A 12,406-nucleotide genomic window follows, 5' to 3' on the forward strand; every position below is an offset into this window, starting at 1 on the left:
GATCACGAGCGGCGCTGACGCTCACAATGTTAAACCTTTATATCTAAACCATAAACAATGAAATATGCTGTAAAACCTTAGTGTAGAGATAGGGTGTAGATGCAACCTAGTGTAACCTTATTAACTCAAAAGCTGAATGAGCGTCACCGACGCTCTGAGAATACTTAACACTATAAGAATTACACAGATACCGTGCTTAGGGTCCAACGCCTAATATATATATATTATGAATGTTATACTTGCAAAAGAATTAATACAAATACAAATCATACACTACAATATAACATAGACTACCTAACCAGATAACTACACAGGAAATATAATACAATTACTATTTAAGGGAAAATAAGAGAAAAAGAGGAGGAGAGAGAGATAGAAATTGGCCCACAATAACAAGAAGATCAATATAGTTGCGGAGAAACACTTACGCACAAAGGGAAACGATTGCATGCGCCTCGATATCCAGCTCCCGATTATCAGCAATGAGAACCGTTGAAGAGAGTGACCTGGATATGGTCGGCCTGCCTATTTATGCCCCACACACAATACAATTCAATGGTCCCTACAATCTCATTGTTCATTGGACACAGGAATTCGGCTTCGCATTATAACAAAAGGTCATAGGTTGATTCATACAGGTGGGCTGTGACAGCTTCCAACTGTTTAGGTGGGTGGGATACTGGGTTTCCCACCACATGACTAAATAAGAACAAATAATAGTAAATGGACATAAACTTCTTATGTCCATAACTATTCGCACGAGCGATTAATCCGCTCCAAACCAACACCGGAATATTGCTATTTAAATACTCTTCCGATGGGTACCAAACACCACTGTATGACCCCTGTTAGACCCTTCGTACAATACAAAGAGGGATCTCTCTGTTCAGGAACATGCTATGTTAACTAAACTTTCAGAATCTATCAAAGGGACCATGATCTACAAAATACATTATATAGTGAAAATATGTAACGATTGAGTCGCACGCTACGATCACATAAACTCTACCGTAAATACGCATACCGTGCGCCTGCGGGTGCCCGCGACTGTGAGTATGCGCACGTACGGGAGAGCGCACGCATGCGCAGCACGGACCTGTGTGAGGTGCAAATATGGTAGTGTGCATAGAGATATTTTTCTGACTTTGACACTTCCAAAAAGAACTGGCTTCAGTGCCTGAAGTTCAGACGTTTGTCAAAGGGGTACTGCATATACAGCCTCCTTTTGTGCCTCCAGTGGCACCTTGGGATCTCAATGTAGTGTTGAGTCTCCTAAAGTCACATTGGTTTGAACCACTCACCACTGTGGAATTAAAATATCTCACATGGAAAGTGGTCATGCTGTTAGCCCTGGCTTCAGCCAGGCGTGTCTCAGAATTGGCGGCTTTATCATATAAAAGCCCTTACCTAATTTTTCATTCAGACAGGGCAGAACTGAGGACTCGCCCTCAATTTCTCCCTAAGGTGGTTTCAGCGTTTCACATGAACCAGCCTATTGTGGTGCCTGCGGCTACTAGGGACTTGGAGGACTCCAAGTTGCTGGACGTAGTCAGGGCCCTGAAAATATATGTTTCCGGGACGGCTGGAGTCAGAAAATCTGACTCGCTGTTTATCCTGTATGCACCCAACAAGCTGGGTGCTCCTGCTTCTAAGCAGACGATTGCTCGTTGGATTTGTAGTACGATTCAGCTTGCACATTCTGTGGCAGGCCTGCCACAGCCAAAATCTGTAAAAGCCCATTCCACAAGGAAGGTGGGCTCATCTTGGGCGGCTGCCCGAGGGGTCTCGGCTTTACAACTTTGCCGAGCAGCTACTTGGTCAGGGGCAAACACGTTTGCTAAATTTTACAAATTCGATACCCAGGCTGAGGAGGACCTGGAGTTCTCTCATTCGGTGCTGCAGAGTCATCCGCACTCTCCCGCCCGTTTGGGAGCTTTGGTATAATCCCCATGGTCCTTACGGAGTTCCCAGCATCCACTAGGACGTCAGAGAAAATAAGAATTTACTTACCGATAATTCTATTTCTCATAGTCCGTAGTGGATGCTGGGCGCCCATCCCAAGTGCGGATTGTCTGCAATACTTGTATATAGTTATTGTTACAAAAATCGGGTTGTTTATTGTTGTGAGCCATCTTTTCAGAGGCTCCTACGTTTATCATACTGTTAACTGGGTTCAGATCACAAGTTGTACGGTGTGATTGGTGTGGCTGGTATGAGTCTTACCCGGGATTCAAGATCCTTCCTTATTATGTACGCTCGTCCGGGCACAGTATCCTAACTGAGGCTTGGAGGAGGGTCATAGGGGGAGGAGCCAGTGCACACCAGCTAGTCATAAAGCTTTTACTTTTGTGCCCAGTCTCCTGCGGAGCCGCTATCCCCCCATGGTCCTTACGGAGTTCCCAGCATCCACTACGGACTATGAGAAATAGAATTATCGGTAAGTAAATTCTTATTTTTTACCCCATGTTCCCTCACAGTCCTTTCGGCCCCAGAAAGGCAAGCGGGTTAAAGGCGCGTCCTTTCTGCCCAGAGGCAGAGGTAGGGGGAAAAAGCTGCACCAAACAGCAAGTTCCCAGGAACAAAAGTCCTCTCCCGCTTCCTCTAAGTCCACCGCATGACGCTGGGGCTCCACAGGTGGAGCCAGGTGCGGTGGGGGCCCGTCTCCGGAACTTCAGCGAACCAGTGGGTTCGCTCACGGGTGGATCCCTGGATTCTACAAGTGGTATCTCAGGGGTACAAGCTGGAATTCGAGACGTCTCCCCCTCGCCGTTTCCTCAAATCAGCCTTGCCAACTACTCCCCCAGACAGGGATGCGCTGCTGGAGGCGATTCACAAGCTGTACTCCCAGCAGGTGATAACCAAAGTACCCCTCCTTAAACAGGGACGGGGTTACTATTCCACAATGTTTGTGGTACCGAAACCGGACGGTTCGGTGAGACCCATTTTAAATTTGAAATCCTTGAACACTTATATAAGAAGGTTCAAGTTCAAAATGGAATCGCTCAGGGCGGTTATTGCAAGCCTGGACGAAGGGGATTACATGGTATCACTGGACATCAAGGATGCTTACCTGCATGTCCCCATTTACCCTCCTCACCAGGAGTACCTCAGATTTGTGGTACGGGACTGTCATTACCAATTCCAGACGTTGCCGTTTGGTCTGTCCACGGCACCGAGGGTATTTACCAAGGTAATGGCCGAAATGATGATACTCCTTCGAAAAAAGGGAGTTATAATTATCCCGTACTTGGACGATCTCCTTATAAAGGCGAGGTCCAGGGAACAGTTGTTGATCGGAGTAGCACTAGCTCGGGAAGTGCTACAACAGCACGGCTGGATCCTGAATATTCCAAAGTCGCAGCTGGTTCCTACAACGCGTCTACTGTTCCTGGGGATGGTTCTGGACACAGAACAGAAAAAGGTGTTTCTCCCGCAGGAGAAGGCCAAGGAGTTGTCATCTCTAGTCAGAGACCTCCTAAAACCAAAACGGGTGTCGGTGCACCACTGCACGCAAGTCCTGGGAAAGATGGTAGCTTCTTACGAAGCAATTCCATTCGGAAGGTTCCATGCAAGGATCTTTCAGTGGGATCTGTTGGACAAGTGGTCCGGATCGCATCTTCAGATGCATCGGCTGATAACCCTGTCTCCAAGGACCAGGGTGACGCTGTTGTGGTGGCTGCAGAGTGCTCATCTTCTAGAGGGCCGCAGATTTGGCATACAGGATTGGGTCCTGGTGACCACGGATGCCAGCCTTCGAGGGTGGGGGGCAGTCACACAGGGAAGAAACTTCCAAGGACTATGGACGAGTCAGGAGACTTCCCTACACATAAATATTCTGGAACTAAGGGCCATTTACAATGCCCTAAGAAGTCAGGCAAGACCCCTGCTTCAACACCAGCCGGTGCTGATCCAGTCAGACAACATCACGGCGGTCGCCCATGTAAACCGTCAGGGCGGCACATGAAGCAGGATGGCGATGGCAGAAACCACAAGGATTCTCCGATGGGCGGAAAATCATGTGTTAGCACTGTCAGCAGTGTTCATTCCGGGAGTGGACAACTGGGAAGCAGACTTCCTCAGCAGGCACGACCTCCACCCGGGAGAGTGGGGACTTCATCCAGAAGTCTTCCAAATGATTGTACACCGTTGGGAAAGGCCACAGGTGGACATGATGGCGTCCCGCCTCAACAAATAGCTAAAAAGATATTGCGCCAGGTCAAGGGACCCTCAGGCGATAGCTGTGGACGCTCTAGTGACATCGTGGGTGTACCAGTCGGTTTATGTGTTCCCTCCTCTGCCTCTCATACCCAAGGTACTGAGAATAATAAGAAGGAGAGGAGTAAGAACTATACTTGTGGTTCTGGATTGGCCAAGAAGAGCTTGGTACCCAGAACTTCAAGAAATGATATCAGAGGACCCATGGCCTCTGCCGCTCAGACAGGACCTGCTGCAGCAGGGGCCCTGTCTGTTCCAAGACTTACCGCGGCTGCGTTTGACGGCATGGCGGTTGAACACCAGATCCTAAAAGAAAAGGGCATTCCGGAGGAAGTCATTCCTACGCTGATTAAAGCTAGGAAAGATGTGACCGTAAGACATTATCACCGCATATGGCGAAAATATGTTGCTTGGTGTGAGGCCAGGAAGGCCCCAACGGAGGTATTTCAGCTCGTTCGATTTCTGCACTTCCTACAGTCAGGAGTGACTATGGGCCTAAAATTGGGTTCCATTAAGGTCCAGATCTCGGCTCTGTCGATTTTCTTCCAAAAAGAACTGGCTTCACTGCCTGAAGTTCAGACTTTTGTTAAAGGAGTGCTGCATATTCAGCCCCCTTTTGTGCCTCCAGTGGCACCGTGGGATCTCAACGTGGTGTTGGATTTCCTAAAGTCGCATTGGTTTGAGCCACTTAAAACCGTGGAGCTAAAATACCTCACGTGGAAAGTGGTCATGCAGTTGGCCTTGGCGTCGGCCAGGCGTGTATCAGAATTGGCGGCTTTGTCATGTAAAAGCCCTTATCTGATTTTTCATATGGATAGGGCGGAATTGAGGACTCGTTCCCAATTCCTTCCTAAGGTGGTTTCAGCTTTTCATGTGAACCAACCTATTGTGGTGCCTGCGGCTACTCGGGACTTGGAGGATTCCAAGTTACTGGACGTAGTCAGGGCCCTGAAAATATATGTTTCCAGGACGGCTGGAGTCAGGAAAACTGACTCGCTATTTATCCTGTATGCATCCAACAAGCTGGGTGCTCCTGCTTCTAAGCAGACTATTGCTCGCTGGATCTGTAGCATGATTCAACTTGCACATTCTGTGGCTGGACTGCTGCATCCTAAATCTGTAAAAGCCCATTCCACGAGGAAAGTGGGCTCTTCTTGGGCGGCTGCCTGAGGGGTCTTGGCTTTACAACTTTGCCGAGCTGCTACTTGGTCGGGTTCAAACACATTTGCAAAATTCTACAAGTTTGATACCCTGGCTGAGGAGGACCTTGAGTTTGCTCATTCGGTGCTGCAGAGTCATCCGCACTCTCCCGCCCGTTTGGGAGCTTTGGTATAATCCCCATGGTCCTTACGGAGTTCCCAGCATCCACTAGGACGTCAGAGAAAATAAGAATTTACTCACCGGTAATTCTATTTCTCGTAGTCCGTAGTGGATGCTGGGCGCCCATCCCAAGTGCGGATTGTCTGCAATACTTGTATATAGTTATTGCCTAACTAAAGGGTTATTGTTATGAGCCATCTGTTCGTGAGGCTCAGTTGTTGTTCATACTGTTAACTGGATATAGTATCACGAGCTATACGGTGTGATTGGTGTGGCTGGTATGAGTCTTACCCGGGATTCCAAATCCTTTCCTTATTGTGTCAGCTCTTCCGGGCACAGTTTCCCTAACTGAGGTCTGGAGGAGGGGCACAGAGGGAGGAGCCAGTGCACACCAGGTAGTCCTAATTCTTTCTTAGAGTGCCCAGTCTCCTTCGGAGCTCGCTATTCCCCATGGTCCTTACGGAGTTCCCAGCATCCACTACGGACTACGAGAAATAGAATTACTGGTGAGTAAATTCTTATATATATATTGTCAAAGTCAGAAAAATATCTCTATGCACACTACCATATTTGCACCTCACACAGGTCCGTGCTGCGCATGCGTACGCTCTCCCGTACGTGCGCATACTCACAGTCGCGGGCACCCGCAGGCGCACGGTATGCGTATTTACGGTAGAGTTTATGTGATCGTAGCGTGCGACTCAATCGTTACATATTTTCAGTAATAATGTATTTTGTAGATCATGGTCCCTTTGATAGATTCTGAAAGTTTAGTTAATATAGCATGTTCCTGAACAGAGAGATCCCTCTTTGTATTGTACGAAGGGTCTAACAGGGGTCATACAGTGGTGTTTGGTACCCATCGGAAGAGTATTTAAATAGCAATATTCCGGTGTTGGTTTGGAGCGGATTAATCGCTCATGCGAATAGTTATGGACATAAGAAGTTTATGTCCATTTACTATTATTTGTTCTTATTTAGTCATGCGGCGGGAAACTCAGTATCCCACCCACCTGAACAGTTGGAAGCAGTCACAGCCCACCTGTATGAATCAACCTATGACCTTTTGTTATAATGCGAAGCCGAATTCCTGTGTCCAATGAACAATGAGATTGTAGGGACCATTGAATTGTATTGTGTGTGGGGCATAAATAGGCAGGCCGACCATATCCAGTTCACTCTCTTCAACGGTTCTCATTGCTGATAATCGGGAGCTGGATATCGAGGCGCATGCGATCGTTTCCCCTTGTGCGTAAGTGTTTCTCCGCAATCATATTGATCTTCTTGTTATTCCGAGCCAATCTCTCTCAATTTCTCTCTCTCTCTCTCTCTCCTTCTCTTTCTCTCTCATTTTCCCTTAAATTGTATTGTATTGTATTTCCTGTGTAGTTATCTGGTTAGGTAGTCTATGTTATATTGTAGTGTATGACTTGTATTATGTTTAACTCTTTTGCAAGTATAGCATTCATAATATATATATTAGGCGTTGGACCCTGAGCACGGTATCTGTGTGTTTCTTATAGTATTAAGTATTCTCAGAGCGTCGGTAACGCTCGAACAGCTTTAAAGGTAATAAGGTTATACTGTATTGCATTTACACTCTAACATTACACTAAGGTTTTACTGCACAATACCCTGTTTATGGTTTAGATACAAAGGTTTAATATAGTGAGCGTCAGCGCCGCTGGTGATCTCCTCGTGGTCCCGAGCGTCCGCTACGCTATAGCGAATCATTACTTTAGTCAACAGCCAATAACGTGCCTGCCTGTGATCTCTTGGCCGTGAGTGAACGTGACGCTTGAGCGTCTCGATCACGGCAAAGCGATTGTTACGCAACTAGCGTACCCTTACGGTACTTCATACGTAGATAGCGTACAGTGTTCTTAGACCTCATAAAGGGTATTATATACGATAAATATTTAGCTTTATCAATTGCGGGCTCGTCCTGTCCTTCACATATCTACACTAGGTAATTTCAGCAGACATTATCCAGCAGCAAAGGGCGGGAGATCATATTCCTCGTAGTGCTGTTTGGATAAGCGTCTGCTTCTCTTAGTAAAGGGTGCTGAAGAAATCCGGGAACCGGAGGTAAGAACAAAACAATAGTGTCTTTTTAAAACTGTTTATTTTTCTGTCTTGCGTACACACGCACGCACACATATATATCTGCATTTCCTTTTCATTGGTGTATTTTCGTATGTCACTCTCCTGTTTGCCAGTTCTATAGTTGATAAACGTGCTTAGAGAGATTTGTCACTATTTCATAGTTTAAGAGTAAAGATAACATAGTTAAAATATAGACAAACACACAGCTGTGCCTGAGAGACAAGGCGAAGTCAGTGTGGTGCGCGGTAGATGATAAAGGATCATCTACATTGATAAACGTATAAATTGTGTTACGGTGGATCTTTGCTTTGCGTACACGTGTCTCTAACAAAAGACTGAGACTTGCGTACGCAATCCAAGGGCCGACGCACGCAGCGTATATTACGCAACGGAGCGTACGGGTACGCCCACGTAACTCAAATCACAAGTTTTTTTTCTCTCCTCTCAACGCGATAAGTAGCGCCACGCGGTAAATAACGCCAGGCGATAAATCGCGCAAATCTATTTTTTTTTTACATTCCAAATTTAAATTAACAGATCCTTCTCCTAATTGGTAACACATCTGGTCTAAAGAAAAATTTCTGCGCAGAAATAGAAATAGAAACAAAAATAGGATTTTGGTACTTACCAGGTAAATCCTTTTCTTTGAATCCATAGGGGGCACTGGAGTACTCTTGGGATATGGACGGGCGTAGCCGAACAAGGGCACTGAATATTTAAATTTAGGACCCTCCCCCCCCTCCATATCCCCGAGTACCTCAGTGTACGACCTCAGTGTTTTTTACTGAGCGAACAGGAACGATATAGAGAGGTTGACAATGGAGAATACCTATAACATAACGGACAACACAATGTTGACCCATAACCTTACTGTCAACTAAACAGTTGACACCATAACCGATAGAACTTTATAATTTGAACCAATCGGTGAAAATGTGTTACCATAAGCTCCTCTGAGCTTAATATCAATGAAGTAAAACTTGTTACCCTAAGCTCCCTTGAGCTTAAAACAACCCCGGTAAAACTGCTCTGGGTGGGCGTCCAGTGCCCCCTATGGATTCAAAGAAAAGGATTTACCTGGTAAGTACCAAAATCCTATTTTCTTTATCATCCACTAGGGGTCACTGGAGTACTCTTGGGACGTACCAAAGCTTCCCTCGTGGGCGGGAGAGCTGTTTGATACTTGTAACAGTAGGCAGCCCAAAGCTAGATGCTGATGGCGCCACCATTTATAACGTGTAAACGTGCACAAACATGGTGCACATGAAGGCTATATAGCCGCGTTTTAGACACTCCACGACCCACTGGGTCTGACATTCCCACAGAACCTGTGGGATGAGCTATTACTGACGTAGGCGATTGTAACTTAGCCTTAAAGTAAACCTGACTTGTAGTCATTATTATTACCCAACTGGATAATGTCTGCTAAGAAACTGGCTAACCCCAGTTGGCAGTATCATAGAGAACAAACAACGTATTCATATCACGTACTGTTGACGTTCGGGACATATATAAACGCGTAATGCGTGTACCACATTCAGAATTCTAGAATGTGCTGTCCACACAGGAACCCCTATTGGTATATTGATGTGAAGAATACGAAAGCATGATTCGTCCGAAGATCTGCTTTGTCATGAGAAAACTCAAATACGGTGGCTTGGAATACAAGGCACCCAAATATGAAAACAAAACCCTTGCCGAAGCCAAGGCTATAAGAAAATTGTTTTCCAAAGTGAGAAACTTAATTCCCATTTGTTGAAAGGGTTCAAAATATGAAAACTGTAAGAAATCTGAACCCAACTTCAAGTCGCCTGGCGCTGTAGGTGGGATAAATAGAGTGTGAACTTTGATGACACCTTGTAGAAAGATGTGTACAGACGCCAATAGAGGCAAACGTCTTTGAAAATAAGTTTACCACACAGATACCTGCACTCTTCGTGCAGATCAACGCAGTTTTCCATTCCACCCCGTTTAACAGAATACGGGTTACTTGAAGGATGATGTTGGAAACTTCCGAGGTTTACAACCTATGTAAGCCCACGAAATTTTGTAAAAATGAGCTGCCTTAAACGGCTTACTATTTCGTAACATGGTTAGTATAACCGATACTGTAATGCTCAATTTCTTAAGAGGGCGGTCTGCACCCTCACCCCGTCAACCGCAGCTGCGGTACATAGATAATAGGTACATAGGTAACTATGGGTAAACTAACGTTCCCTGATGTAACAGGTTGGACGTATTATGAGCGGGCCAAGATCGTGTGCAAGTATTCCTTGAAAATTCGAGAAGCAAACTTCTCCGAAACCCATGAGCTACCACCAGTATGACTGTGACAAACTGTCTTATGAGCCGTTTTGACAACGGAGAGAGCAGCGGAAACTGGTGGAGCCAGATACACGATGCTGAATGACCACATGAATGTGAGAGACTCCACCGCCACTGCCCTTGTGATCTGTTTTGTACACATACTGAGCTTTTGTAACTGTGGCGAGATGCCATCATGTATACTTGAGGGTAACCCCCTTCTGTGGACTCACATATGAAACACCTCTGGATTTAATGTCCAGTTTTCAGGATCCAAATCCTGACGGGTGAGATCCTCTGTCTAACAGATGTCCACTCACGTAATGATCTCTTGACATTTTCACATAATGGTGTTCTAAGCCATTGAGGATTTGAGTCACATGCCGCATTACCATGCGGCTTCTTGGTTCTCACTGGTTGTTGTGTATGCAACTGCCGTTGCCTTGTTTGACTGCTTAAGGCCAGCGTGAGACAGGCATCAAACATTTACCTGAAACTCATGGTTGTTCCTCTCCACAGAAATCTTTAGTAAAAGGCGAAAGATTTATTCGTTCTGAAGAGAAACCAGAGTATATACCTGGTCAGACTGAAAGCGAATCATGTATTGCATTGTAAAATGCACAGAGTTCTAGGACCTTTATCGACAGCAATCTTTGTTGCTGATTTTAACTACAAATCCTGACCCTCTGCGACTGTCGTCCAGAGTATATGCACCCTTTTCCCTCTGTGGGAAACGCGAGTGAAGGGTGGCGAACTAAATTGAAAACACAACTTTATTCTTAATAGGTGAATACACCAATGTACCGCTAGTGTGCGTGTTTTGCACTAATTACTAGACGTACATTTGTTTTCTCTATCGTCCTAAGTGGATGCTGGGGTTCCTGAAAGGACCATGGGGAATAGCGGCTCCGCAGGAGACAGGGCACAAAAGTAAAGCTTTTACAGGTCAGGTGGTGTGTACTGGCTCCTCCCCCTATGACCCTCCTCCAGACTCCAGTTAGATTTTTGTGCCCGGCCGAGAAGGGTGCAATTCTAGGTGGCTCTCATAAAGAGCTGCTTAGAGAGTTTAGCTTAGGTTTTTTATTTTACAGTGATTCCTGCTGGCAACAGGATCACTGCAACGAGGGACAGAGGGGAGAAGAAGTGAACTCACCTGCGTGCAGGATGGATTGGCTTCTTGGCTACTGGACATGAAGCTCCAGAGGGACGATCACAGGTACAGCCTGGATGGTCACCGGAGCCACGCCGCCGGCCCCCTCACAGATGCTGAAGCAAGAAGAGGTCCAGAATCGGCGGCTGAAGACTCCTGCAGTCTTCTTAAGGTAGCGCACAGCACTGCAGCTGTGCGCCATTTTCCTCTCAGCACACTTCACACGGCAGTCACTGAGGGTGCAGGGCGCTGGGGGGGGGCGCCCTGGGAGGCAAATGAAAACCTTTAAAAAGGCTAAAAATACCTCACATATAGCCCCAGAGGCTATATGGAGATATTTACCCCTGCCTAAATGTACTAAATAGCGGGAGACGAGCCCGCCGAAAAAGGGGCGGGGCCTATCTCCTCAGCACACGGCGCCATTTTCTGTCACAGCTCCGCTGGTCAGGAAGGCTCCCAGGTCTCTCCCCTGCACTGCACTACAGAAACAGGGTATAACAGAGAGGGGGGGCAAAATAAATGGCAATATATTAATATAAAAGCAGCTATAAGGGAGCACTTAATCATAAGGCTATCCCTGTCATATATAGCGCTTTTTGGTGTGTGCTGGCAGACTCTCCCTCTGTCTCCCCAAAGGGCTAGTGGGTCCTGTCTTCGTATAGAGCATTCCCTGTGTGTCTGCTGTGTGTCGGTACGTGTGTGTCGACATGTATGAGGACGTTATTGGTGTGGAGGCGGAGCAATTGCCAAATATGAGGATGTCACCTCCTAGGGGGTCGACACCAGAATGGATGCCTTTATTTGTGGAATTACGGGATAGCGTCAACTCGCTTAAGCAGTTGTTTGCCGACATGAGGCGGCCGGACACTCAATTAGTGCCTGTCCAGGCGCCTCAAACACCGTCAGGGGCTGTAAAACGCCCCTTGCCTCAGTCGGTCGACACAGACCCAGACACAGGCACTGATTCCGGTGGTGAAGGTGACGAATCAACCGTATTTTCCAGTAGGGCCACACGTTATATGATTTTGGCAATAAAGGAGATGTTACATTTAGCTGATACTACAGGTACCACTAAACAGGGTATTATGTGGGGTGTGAAAAAACTACCAGTAGTTTTTACCGAATCAGAAGAATTAAATGACGTGTGTGATGAAGCGTGGGGTGCCCCGATAAAAAACTGCTAATTTCAAAGAAGTTATTGGCTTTATACCCTTTCCCGCCAGAGGTTAGGGAGCGCTGGGAAACACCTCCTAGGGTGGACAAAGCGCTAACACGCTTATCAAAACAAGTGGCGTTACCCTCTCCTGAGAC

At 46.5% G+C, this 12,406-nt stretch overlaps 1 non-coding gene across 1 annotated transcript; it reads right to left on the reverse strand.

Moving 5' to 3' along the window:
• Positions 1-10,403: 10,403 nt before the first annotated feature.
• Positions 10,404-10,518, reverse strand: LOC134961344 (U5 spliceosomal RNA). Its single transcript, XR_010187892.1, has one exon. It is a non-coding gene; the product is annotated as a U5 spliceosomal RNA (small nuclear RNA).
• Positions 10,519-12,406: the final 1,888 nt, after the last annotated feature.

This window comes from Pseudophryne corroboree, chromosome 1 (assembly GCF_028390025.1).
Source record: "Pseudophryne corroboree isolate aPseCor3 chromosome 1, aPseCor3.hap2, whole genome shotgun sequence".
Lineage (NCBI taxonomy): Eukaryota > Metazoa > Chordata > Amphibia > Anura > Myobatrachidae > Pseudophryne > Pseudophryne corroboree.